Consider the following 12,875-nt stretch of genomic DNA (forward strand, 5'->3'; position numbering starts at 1 on the left):
CTGGCACATAAATGGGTATTTTAGTCTAAGGACATTGGCACAAAGTGGTCTTGACATTTTCCACGGTGCCTTGGACGTTGGCACATTGTGTCATGGGAGCGTTTAGGGTTTCAGAGATTGATAGTGTTGTATTAGTCCTCAAACACTCGCACAGAGTGGCCTTGAAAGCATCTGGGCTACCATAGATTCTCACACATAATCCTTATGACATAATCCAGGATTTGAGGTAGATCTAGGTATGATTGACCCCATAATCCCTCATCTAGTTCACCTAGGAGCATCTACATTTGTTTTAGACATAGTCATCCAGTTATGTAGAGAGTGTCCAAAACCACTATAGATGCTCCCAAAGATCCTCCTCCATGCGTCTGGGTCTCATTCATGAGATTTCTGTATTCTGAAGATTCTGATCAGTGACAACAGTATTCAGTAGTATCCGACATTTGACTATAGTTAGTGAAAACACACTATAGTCCTCAGAATTAGGGTTGTGATTATAAGCATGATTAGATCTATTTCATGGATATCATAATTTTTTTTTTGCATAGATAAAGATATGGATCATTGTACTCTATTTTTCTAAATCATTTGACAACGATCCAAGAATAAGAATATTTGCAAGGGTTTTCCCCATATTGGGTTTTACCCTGGTCTCAAACTAATCTTGGTGTCTCTATATGTGTGCATTATTTTCTTCTATTGTTCTTTTATGTTCCATTGCATTGATGATGATGATGTTGTTCTTTCTATATAATTGCATATGCTCATGAATAATGGTGTAGATTTAGATAATGTAATGATGATATGGGGTGAACTTAATGTATTAATGAAGAAATGCAATCATCAAAGAAAATGAGATGTGGCCCTATGAAAAGTTAACAGCTACATGGGTACCCTAATAACCTAACTTGCTCAAAATAATAAATAAAATACAGTAGAAACCACATTGGAACCAAGCACAGGAGAAAGTTGAAACCTAGAACACAAAAATTGGCGATGATGGGTTTTATTCCAGGGTGTAGCTGTAAATTTCTTCTGATAGAAAAACAAAATGGTGCATGGTATTAACATAAACTCATCTACAATTCCCTAGAACAAGGGGAATACAATTAGTATATACTCTTACACCAATGAGAAAAAGAATACCTATAGTATGAGAAACTTTAAATAATAATAAAAAGCAATGGGAAAGGCTTGTACCTATGGAGAAGTTGACATTTGAGCCTCATTCTTGGAAAACCTGAGATGAGGTAGTGGACCTTATTATCGGGAAAACTAAGATGAAGTAGTACTTCTCTGTTAAAAGAGAGAGATCATAGGTGACTGTAGAAATAGAGAACCGTTGTATCATCTAACCTTGTACAAACTGAAAATGTGGGTGAGCCTAAATGTAACCCTTATCATGTTGGAGGAGTATCTCAGAAAACTAAGTGAGTAAAGGGGGGTACTTGTAATGGAACCTTCATTACCCTTGAACTTGTGAAGTGCAACACAAACCTGAGAGTTGTTGAAGGTGCGACAGAATGGGAGAATGAGCACTAGAACTAAAGTCAGTTGGTTACCCTAACCAACCTCCAGTGATATATGTTGTTCGATCAGGCAGTGGCCAATCCACGTTGAAGAAATCACCACATGTCAACCAAGATGTAAGATAGTACACCTTTGGATGGGAATGTTCGAGATGCCTCGGTACTATGGATCAACCCATAGTTTAATGTTATACTGATAGTGATTAGGTGAGTCAAACACAGTCCATGGGAGATTATATATGAAACAATATAATTCGTATCATTAAACAAGACATGATTCAACATTCAAAGGTAGTATTGGAGGCTTCTGACCACTTATAATATGCAACCCATTTAATTCTTATGATTTTTCTAGTAGTTAATTCCTATAAGGTTTAATATTAATGATTAATGTTGCCTAAGGTGGAAACAAAAGCCTTGTGGGAGTAAAATTTAAGGTAGTAATTTTTTATTTTTTTGGTGATGTTTTTGAGTGTTGCAATATCAATAGTAGGCATATAACTTAGAATATAAATATAGGAATTTTTTAAATTTAAATACCTTATTGTTTTTTATGTAGACTTGACATAAAACTATGTTATTTAATATGGACATTGAAATAATTTATTTATGGGTAGTAATAGAATATTTTCTTGTTATTAATAAAATAAAAAATTAACTATTACATGTCAATCAAATATAGAATAAATTACATCTCATGTAGTATGAATTGTATTATTTTTACATGGCATCTCTCAACTCCATAACAAATAGTGAAAGAATTACATATCTCTTTAATGTTAAAAAGTATTTTTTTTCTTTAATTTCAATTACCTTTATCTCTTTATAAATTTGATGTTAAATTAATGTGAAAATGGAAGTATTTTATTTCTATTGTACATCAATTTTTTTATTATTTATTACTAATGTTTTTAATTTTTTGTTGTAGTATTATTTTATTATTTTAAATATAATGTTATATGACAATTGTTGACACCTAATCCGAAACGGATGGGTGAACTGGACAGTCATCTAGAAGATGAACTGATCCGTTTTATGTATGTATATAAATAATAGTTGGCTAATGAATAATATCATCAGTTCTTTCTTGCGCTCATTAATTTCTGGAGTTAACCTGGCCTAACATGGTATCAGAGCACAGGTCCCAAAATAGTGTAACTCCTGCTGAGCGCTGCATCATTCTGAGCAATTCCCTGAGCGATTCTCTGAGCATATAGCGCTGCCACTGCTATAGACTGTGCCCTCTGTCCTGAGCGCCTCTGGAGACTGCGCCCTCAGATCATAAGTAATTGATTGCGTTTCTGGTGCCTCCGCCCAGGAATACCTACTACGTTTCTACTGTCCCTCAGTGCGCATGAATGTTTGAATTATCAATGCGTTGAAACTCATTTTCGCTGGAAACGCTGCTTGTGTTTGAACCTGGTGCATTTGAACTGCTGCTTATGTTTTATTAGTTTGATGATATGGTGACTGCATTTATTATAGTTTCACACCTACAGTGCGTTTGATATTATGGTGACTGCGTTTTATTATGGTGGCTGAGTTCTATTGAAGCCTGCGTTGTATTGAAGCATGGTTGCGTTGTATTGAAGACTGAGTTCTATTGGTGACTGCATTTTCTTGTGGTGACTGTGTTTTCTGGTATGGTTGGTCGAATATTTTCATGAAATATGGTGAATGCCGTGAGCATGGTTTTGGATGGTATTTATATGGTTAATATTCGGGGCTAGCAATGGTTAGAAATTTAATGCAAATCGCTATCAACCGATTCGTCTGCCGTTTCATGCCTCTTCCCTCCTCATTATAGCACGTCAGTCGGCTCGTTTTCCTCTGAGTTTGGGTTTCATTTTTTTGACAAGCAGCTAAATTATCTGAGTATTTCATAACTCCGGTTGTTTAGAGCTCTGACGGTCCGTGCCTTTTTTCAAAGTATTTTCTTGTGACAAGCAACCGGAACCCAGTTCGAATCCCGGCCTTGGCGCCCCTACCGCCCCCGCATACTGTTGTTATTGCTTTAGCAGTCTTTTAATGCCCAGCACCGCGTTTATTGCATTTGCATTGATGTCCTGAGGCTGTGTCGTGGGTAATTATTAGTATTATTGGGCTCAGACAGATGAAGAAGAAGAATTCTGTTTTTGTTCGTTTTCGATCTGTGAGGAAGAAGAATAGTTTGGTCTGAATTGGGCACTTGAAACATCCTGGATTTTCTTTTAATGGTGGATTCTAGCGCGGAATTGGGATTTGTGCATTCCAAATAATTTTCGGTACTTTTGAATATGTGAAATAGGCATCTGGCCTTGGTTATTTCTGAAATTAGATTTTGTTTTCACAGTGGTAGTGACCAGGCGCACCGGTTGCGAAAGGAAATTAAAAACAAGTTACTTGAATGTGGTGTTGGACGCTGGTCAAAACTCTAATGCCTCTGCATTGAATGAAATTGTTGAACCCTGCATTGAAATACGTTGTATGGACAATATGACAACATATGCATCACAGTAAGCATTGTATTGAAACAGCATTTATATATGTACATTGTTTAAGGGGGTCGAGCCTGTCTACACATCATCTGTTTCAAAGGATTATATTTTAAGACTTGGAGATGCTGATGAAAGGATTTAAAATCATCAGCCTTTGATTTGAATGCCTATGATATTGCACAAGTTTTGAGCAGTTATAATATTACACAGTATTTTTTTATCATTTGAATGATAATGCTGCTTTGAAAAGTTGAGGAAATTTTTTATTATCAGCAGAAATAATTTTGTTACAGTATGCATTCAAGAGAAAGAAGAAGATATTTCAGAGGCAGGGGGGGCAGACACCCTCAAGAAGAAAAGGCAGACTTACATTGCATTCGCTGCAAACAAAAAGGATCTCATGATGCTTCTACATGCAAGCTACCATGGGAAAAGATTGAGCAGAGAAGAAATCAGCAGAAAGGTAAAACTGATGACACAGACAAAGGTAAAGCACCTGAATCCGCTCACTATATTGAGGCACAATGTAACATTGGAGTAAATGAAGATCTGTTTAATGCTTCACTTACTTCTTCGAAAAATGACTGGTTTCTTGATTCAGGAGCAACCTGTCATATGACTCATAGGAAAGATTTTTTTGAAGATTTCACTGATAATGTTGATGGAGCAGTATACTTTGCAGATCAGTCAAAAATCAAGCCATTAGGGCTTGGCACAGTCAGGCTTAAACTGCCTGGTCTTCCAGACTTTCTTCTGGATCATGTTCTATATCTCCCACAGCTCAAGAGAAACTTGATGTCCCTGGTCCACATCCGCCAGCAAGGTCACTCCATTCATATGTTTGATGGAAAGCTTGAGGTAAGAAAGGCATCTGACCATTCACTTGTCATGAGGGGTATAGAAGAAGAAAGACTTCTTAAACTGCAAGGAACCTCTGCTCATGCACAACATTTTCATATATTTCTCATCATGATGAAGTTACACTTCCATCAAGTTTATTATGGCATGCTAGATTTGGACATTTAAACTATGATAGTCTCCGCTTGTTGAAGAAAAATGGTGTTGCTGGTTTGCCTACAATTCCTAGAAAACATAAACAATGTGATGCTTGCATTCTAGGAAAGCATAGCAAACAGTCTTTTCATGATTCACATTCAAGAGCACATAGGAAGCTTGAACTTATTCATTCAGATTTATGTGGTCCAATGCCTGTTCCTTCTGCAAATGGAAATAAGTATATCATGACATTTATTGATGATTACACCAGAATGTGTTGGGTTTACTTATTGAAGAACAAATCTGATGCTTTTCAAACATTCAAGAACTTTCATAAATGGATTGAAAATGATGCACAATCTCATATTGGGTCTATTCGCACTGATAATGGAAAAGAATATACATCAAATGAATTTGAACACTATCTTCACCAACATGGGATTAAACATCAAACAACTGTGCCTTATAATCCTCAACAGAATGGTGTAGCTGAAAGAATGAACAGAACAATTTTGAATATGGTACGATCCATGCTTTTCTTCAAAAATGTAAAGACAATGTTTTGGGCTGATGTTGTTCTATGTGCTGCATATATAAAGAATAGATGTCCATCTAGTGCTATAAGAAACAAGACTCCTTATGAATTGTGGTATGGACATGTTCCTTCGGTAAAACATCTCAGGATTTTTGGTTCCACCTGTTATGCTTTAATACCAAAGGTACAGAGAAACAAACTTGGTGCTAGAAGTCGTAAGTGTATCTTCCTGGGGTATTCAAACACATCTAAAGCATACCGCCTTTATGATGAAGTAAATAAAAAGTTTGTTTTATCTAGAGATGTCATTTTTCTTGAATCATCCAAATCTGACAGTGTTGTTGAGCGGCAACTTGATCGCTTGGATAGATTCACAAAACCGAAATCATTTCAAGAGTTTGATAATCAGATTCCACATCTTGAAGGGGGGATTCCTATACTAGATCAACATGTGGAATCTTCTTCTGAAGAACAATTTCCCCTGCATGACACTCCAACAACGGATGATGCTTTAAGTGATGTAATTGATAGAATTGGGAGACTCAATCTTGATTCAGACCCAACTCAATCATCAGAACAACCTCGACAAAGACACTTGAAAGTGTTCATCCTAATGAAATTGGAAAAACAGGAACCAGAAATTCAAACCGACAAGATGGAGGTGATGTAGATAACTCTAATTCACCTGTTGATATGGATGTTACTTATGATTGTGAATTGAACTTGTCTACAGATTTTGAACCAACTTCCTTCAAAGAAGCTGCTTCTCATGATGAATGGAAAGAAGCGATGCAGAAGGAGTATGATGCCCTCATAAAGAATGGCACTTGGAAGCTGGTTGATCCTCCATTTGGAACCAAACCAATTGGCTGCAAGTGGGTCTACAAGAACAAGTACAAAGCTGATGGCTCACTTGACAAGCACAAAGCTAGGCTTGTGGCAAAAGGTTTTGCACAGAAGGAAGGGGTCGATTATGAGGAAACTTTTGCTCCCACAGCAAAATGGGCCACCATCCGGACACTCTTTGCACTAGCTGCTTAGAACGGTTGGAAAGTCCATCAAATGGATGTAAAAACTGCATTCTTGAATGGAGATCTAAAAGAGAATGTTTTTATGTCCCAGCCTGAAGGATTTGCTGTGAAAAGACATGAACACAAAGTATGCAAACTTGTGATGTCCTTGTATGGCCTCAAACAAGCACCACGAGCCTGGTATGAAAAACTAACTGAGCATCTTCTGAAACTCAACTTCAAACATTTTGATCTTGATGATGCAACTTTATTTGTCAAGAAAGTTGGCAAAACAGTTGTATATCTTGTGGTATATCTAGATGATCTTTTAATGACAGGGAACAATGAAAGCTATATTGCATCCATAAAGAAAGAATTAGGAAATTTTTTTGAAATGACTGATTTGGGCTATGTTCATTACTATCTTAGCATTGAAGTAACCCAACATCCAAAGTCCATATTTCTTTCTCAAAAGAAATACATTGGAGATTTGTTAAACAGATTTGGCATGACAGAGTGCAATCCCCTTTCTACTCCAATGGAACAAAACTTGAAACTCACATCTATTGAAGGAAAGGAATTTGAGGATGCAAAAAAGTATAGACAGCTTGTAGGAAGTCTCATCTACCTCACTACTACCAGACCAGACATTTCATTTGCTGTTGGAATCCTCTCCAGGTTTATGCAAAAGCCTTGTGAGGGACATTGGTCTGCTGCAAAAAGAGTTCTAAGGTACTTGAAGGGAACTCAAGACCTTGGAATCAAGTATACACAGGTGGGCGACTTCAACTTGATTGGATACTCTGATTCAGACTTCGATGGAGACAAAGAAACTGGGGTATCTACTTCAGGATATGCTATGAGTCTTGGATCAGGAGCTGTCTCCTAGAGATCACGCAAACAATCAGTACTAGCAGATTCCACAATAGAAGCAGAATATGTGGCAGCAGCTGAAGCAACGAAAGAAATTGTGTGGCTCAGGAAAATTCTTGAAGATTTGCAGGTAAAACAAATACAATCCACTCCACTCATGATTGATAACACATCTGTAATAAAGTTGGCCAAGAATCCAAAGTTCCATGATCGTACTAAGCACATCAATACTAAATATCATCTGATCCGACATCATGTTGAGGCCAAAACAATCCATCTCCGTCATTGTTCCACAAATGAGCAAATTGCAGACATCTTCACCAAAGCGCTTGGAAGAGAAAAGCTTGAAAGATTCAGAACGATGCTTGGACTCACCAACATCCCTTCAGATTAAGGGGGGGAATGTTGACACCTAATCCGAAACGGATGGGTGAACTGGACAGTCATCTAGAAGATGAACTGATCCGTTTTATGTATGTATATAAATAATAGTTGGCTAATGAATAATATCATCAGTTCTTTCTTGTGCTCATTAATTTCTGGAGTTAACCTGGCCTGACAACAATATCTCTCTCATATGTACTACCCAAAAACCAACCTAAATATAACTCCAAATCTATCAAGCACCTAGAGGGATTTAATCTTTCAAGTTTTGCTGTCAAAATATAAGTTTGTAAGTTGAGATATTTGATCCATCACAGCCCTTGATAGATTGAGAGTTATGATGGAAGCTAATAGGGATCTAATCTCTAAAGTTATACACTCAAAAAAAGGAATTCACACCTTGAGAGATTTGATATCTATCAATACTAGAAAGATATCTAAGTCGGCCATATACATAAATGTTTATTTTGGAATATGATTTATAATATTATATTATATTATATATCACATTATATAAATAGAATTATATTTTCATTGATGTAGAGATAAATGAGAGTTGTATTTTAAAAAAATCATAATATTAAAATAAAAATATTATAATAATTAATTATAATTTAATTATTATATTTAAGTAGGTAGTACTTTTTAATTATATAATAGATGTTTAATTTAGAATTTGATTTGTAATTTATTATAATATAATAATATTATATGATAATATAAATAGAGTTAAGATGGATTTAAGAAAGAATAGTAATATTAAAATATAAAATATAAAATATATTATAAAAATTCATTGTAATTTAATAATTATATTTAAGTAGGTAGTACTTTTTAATATATAGATAGATGTTTAATTTAGAATTTGATTTATAATATATTATAATATAATAACATTATATTTTAATATAAATAGAGTTAATATGGAAGTTAACATGGATCTTCCATCTTAACTCTAGTTCTATCAAACTTCTAGAGGAATCTAATCTCTAAAGTTCTACACTCAAAAAAAGAAATTTGCACTGTGAGAGATTTGATCTCTATCAATGCTTGATAGATATCTAAGCAGGTTATATCCATAAATATTTATCTTGGAATATGATTTTATAATATAATATAATATTATATTTGTAACAACCCTGGTTGTGTAAATAGCTTTCACATATTATTCACATATTTTAGTTTTATTACGCAAGGCCTAGTAATTTTGGAGGCTGAACTAAGTTGGGCATAACAATTTATATATATATATATATATATATATATATATATATATATATATATATATATATATATAGGATAAGTCATGGAAGTTATTGAAAAATATCCTAAAGAGATAATCTTCACTTCTAGGTAGTTAAAAATAATTACTTCCTCAACCCTGGCAGATACAACTATCTCAATATGGGAAAGAGAGCCACGAGAGGACAAGGAAGGAAGTATGTGAGATAAGACAAAGGAAAAAACAGAGACGAGACGTTGTCCAGGAGAGTAGAACTATTAAGAGGTATTCTTGAACTGTTTATGAACCAGTGGAATCCCTGCATTAGATTTCTAGATTGGATTAAGGATCCTGAGGTCCAATAAACTAATTTGTGTTTAGAACTACTCTAGAATGGAATGGGTGTGGGGGAGGATCTGAATGTAATCGCCAAACTCATCGGTTGGGAGGTGGAACCCTTTCCAGTTTCATTTGTGGTTGATTTAGTCGAGAGATAAGTATATATAAACAATTCATCCCTTGTTACTACTCTTTTACTACTGGTTATAATAATTTTTTTGGTTTCCTTAAGTACAGAGGAATACAATTTGGAATTTTGACTGTATTTTTATTTACTAAATGTTATCAGGAAATATAGTGTCTATGCAGAGCTACTAGTCCCACTAAGATAGGTAGCTATCTTAGAAACAAATAGATTAAAGTTACTTTCATTTTCCTTTATGAAAAGTAGATAGGAGAGGATCAAAGAATACCAACCTCGATCTTTCACTCAGTTCTTTGCTTGTCCTTCTCCTCACCGACAGGTCTTTGCCGCTTTTCCCTTGACCACTCCACTTGAAAGTGTACTTGTAAAGTCAAAGCAACACAATACCTTCAAAGTGCAGAGATCTACAATCATAAGCAATATATGACCAGATATATATTGACCACACAAATGCATATACTATCAGACATACAAGAATGTGGAGGAAAACTTGAATAGCTTTATTGATGTAAAGATTAGAAGAGAGGATTACAACCCATTGATCTGACCCGACATCATCCTCCTAGCATGAAAGACCTTCTTCACCTCATGAAAAGCTTAGATCACCCAACACTATGATATTCCACCAGGAAACCAACAACACTTCCTTACAAGATACAAAATTCCAGCCTTTGGATCTCTAGGATGAGGGATCCATATATAGATGATTGTAGTGAGGTGAGTTAGCTTCTGGGATTTTGATTAGTGTCTTCTCTCTGATAGTTCTTGATTCCGCTTAGAGATTGATGATCTCTTACTCATCCCTGGGCGAATTCAGAGAGGCAAGTGTCACAGGAGAAGTTTCTGGAAGATTCCATGATCATCCACCTCGCAAAATATCTCTCCCATTTGTCCATTCTCGCCCATTGCACCCTACAGAAGGGTTTTCCAGTATACATCGCACCTTTTACACTAGGTAGGTGAGATTCATTGCACCCTTAGCACTGAGCAACCTGTATGGTCCATTTTGAGCAGTTTTCTGAGGAGAACTTCTGGGAGATGATGTAATTAGCTGACCTTGTTCCTTTAGGGCGTGAAACAACACTTTTAGGGACTCGAAAGCCCTTGGTTTATGGACATATATGATTGGGGTTGCAGTGCCCAAAAATGTCTATAACAACTGCCCCCTAAAGCATGAGGTCGTTAATCTTTGGATGCCGGGTGAAATGATTTATCATGAGGATCTGAGGTTTTTCGAACTGGAAGGTGACCTGTAATAAGATACAATACAATACATTATTTTCATAACATTTTCATGATCTAGCTGAGGTGGGCATTCCCATGCTCATCTTTATAAATTCATTTTCATGTACATAGGATAGACAACTGTCTGTGTGGTAGGCTAATGATTCTGATAGAGCCATCTTTGATTCGGATGATCATCTGTGCAGCAATGATGTACATTTGATGTATTTATTTTTCCTTAATATATCGCAGCCTGGATGGATGAAACTAGATCTGGGGTCTTCAAACTCATCCAATCTTCACCTGAAGTACAAGTCGATCCATGTGAAAAATGTTCTGGAGTTGAACATGGAAAGACATCGCCTGATTACCAGCCAATGATGTAAGCTGTTAATAGGCATGAGAGGAATCACTGATAATGACGATGACCCTCAAGGTACAACAATACAATTCGCGTGGTGTGAAAATGGGACTTGGCGTCAAACACCATGCAAAATCTCTCGGTCGAAGGCCATTGATGTAAACATGTCGCCGAAAGTGAGAAACTTGCCATTAAGGCATGCAAGCTTCAAAGTACTGAAAGGGTTGTTCCTAGGTCGACTTCTTGGATAATGAGCTGATGTCAACAAGAAGTGACCCGTCGTAGGAGGGCCTTAATGAATCCCACATCTACGATGCGGAACAGAGCAAATGACTTTTGGAGGTGAAAACGATATGATGATATAGGGTTCAGGGTGGCGGTCATGAAAGAATGAAGCATAAAGGTATTGCAGCAGATGAGACACAAGATGGGTTAGTGAATTCTCTGATCGACTTCTCTTGAACATATCAGTGACACTGAAATGGATTGGTAGCATTAATCCCAAAGGTGGATGGTACAGTGGACCTATGGTAATATGATTGGTGAACAAAATAACCCAACCCGACTCAATCATGGTGATGGAGTGAAAGTGTCATGTTCAAGAGCGACTCGCTACCAATAAAGTTTCTTCAAGTTTTCTTCCCAATTTTTCCCCAGTCATTGTTGACCAGTACCTCTTTATTTTTATCATGCTTAAGGAGGATAACATATGCTCGTTCTATAATTTTCCCTTTAGGTAAACCCGTCGCTATGTTTTAACGAGCCTAGCGACAGTGAAACTCGTTCTTGTCTGCATGGACAAGTTTGTCGCTATTGGTTTTAATGACAAGGACAACTTGGTCCTTTTTCAATTTTAGAGAGTCTGAAAAGGGACGGAAAGGAAACTCCAGTGATCCTTTTTTGTCATGTAATCCCTTAAGTCCGAAAAAGTATAAAATAACACGAAAAGGATGAATTTTCGATAGTTTTAACGAGCCTAACAAGACAAGTGCTCGATATTTTTGTGTAATAATCCCTTAGGTCCAAAAATATTAAAATCTAGAGGAGGGATAGCACTCCTAGTAGCTTTAACGAGTTGGAGAGCACAACTTCTCGGAAATCTTTTCATATTTTACGAGTTAGACGAAAAGAGCTTAAAGGAGACTTGTTTTTTGAGGAACGAGTGATAATTTCGGGTAGCAGCTGATTCCAGGTAAGGTTTGGAATTCTCCAATCACGGCAGTATCACAAGGATGGCTAACAGAATCACTCTTCGCAACTGTTCCTCAAAAGGGTAAACAATCAAATGGAGGCAAATGATCGGCTAAAACAGAGTGGAGGTGATGGTAAGAACACGACCAAGGCTCAAAAGCTGATGATAATGCATTCACAATGGTTATTTACCGGAGATGGGTTCATTTTTTTAATGAGCTTAAACTCTGGGGGGACATTTGCTCATTGCTTAGGTTTAATTTTTAATGATCTTGAACTTCACATAAAAACTGCTCGTGCCAGTCGTATGATAAGGACATCTCATCGGTAGATTCCATTTTTATGGAGCTTGCACCTTTCGAAGCTTTGCTCCATATCCTTTCATTATGCAAGTTAGGAATGACCAATCCTATGAGTTTAAAGGGTTTTAGAATCTACAAACTAAGAAAATAAATGGTTGTTCTTCACTTACATGCAAAAAAGGTTTGCATGCCCCCAGGTATAATGAAGTAGAGCTTCCAGGTTACCCTTCAATTTGCAGACAAAACATTTGTTCTATCAGGAAAGGCCTACCTTCTGATGGAGGTAT

This window comes from Pinus tabuliformis, chromosome J (genome assembly GCF_031772625.1).
Source record: "Pinus tabuliformis cultivar Carrire ecotype Pingquan chromosome J, CPIR1, whole genome shotgun sequence".
NCBI lineage: Eukaryota > Viridiplantae > Streptophyta > Pinopsida > Pinales > Pinaceae > Pinus > Pinus tabuliformis.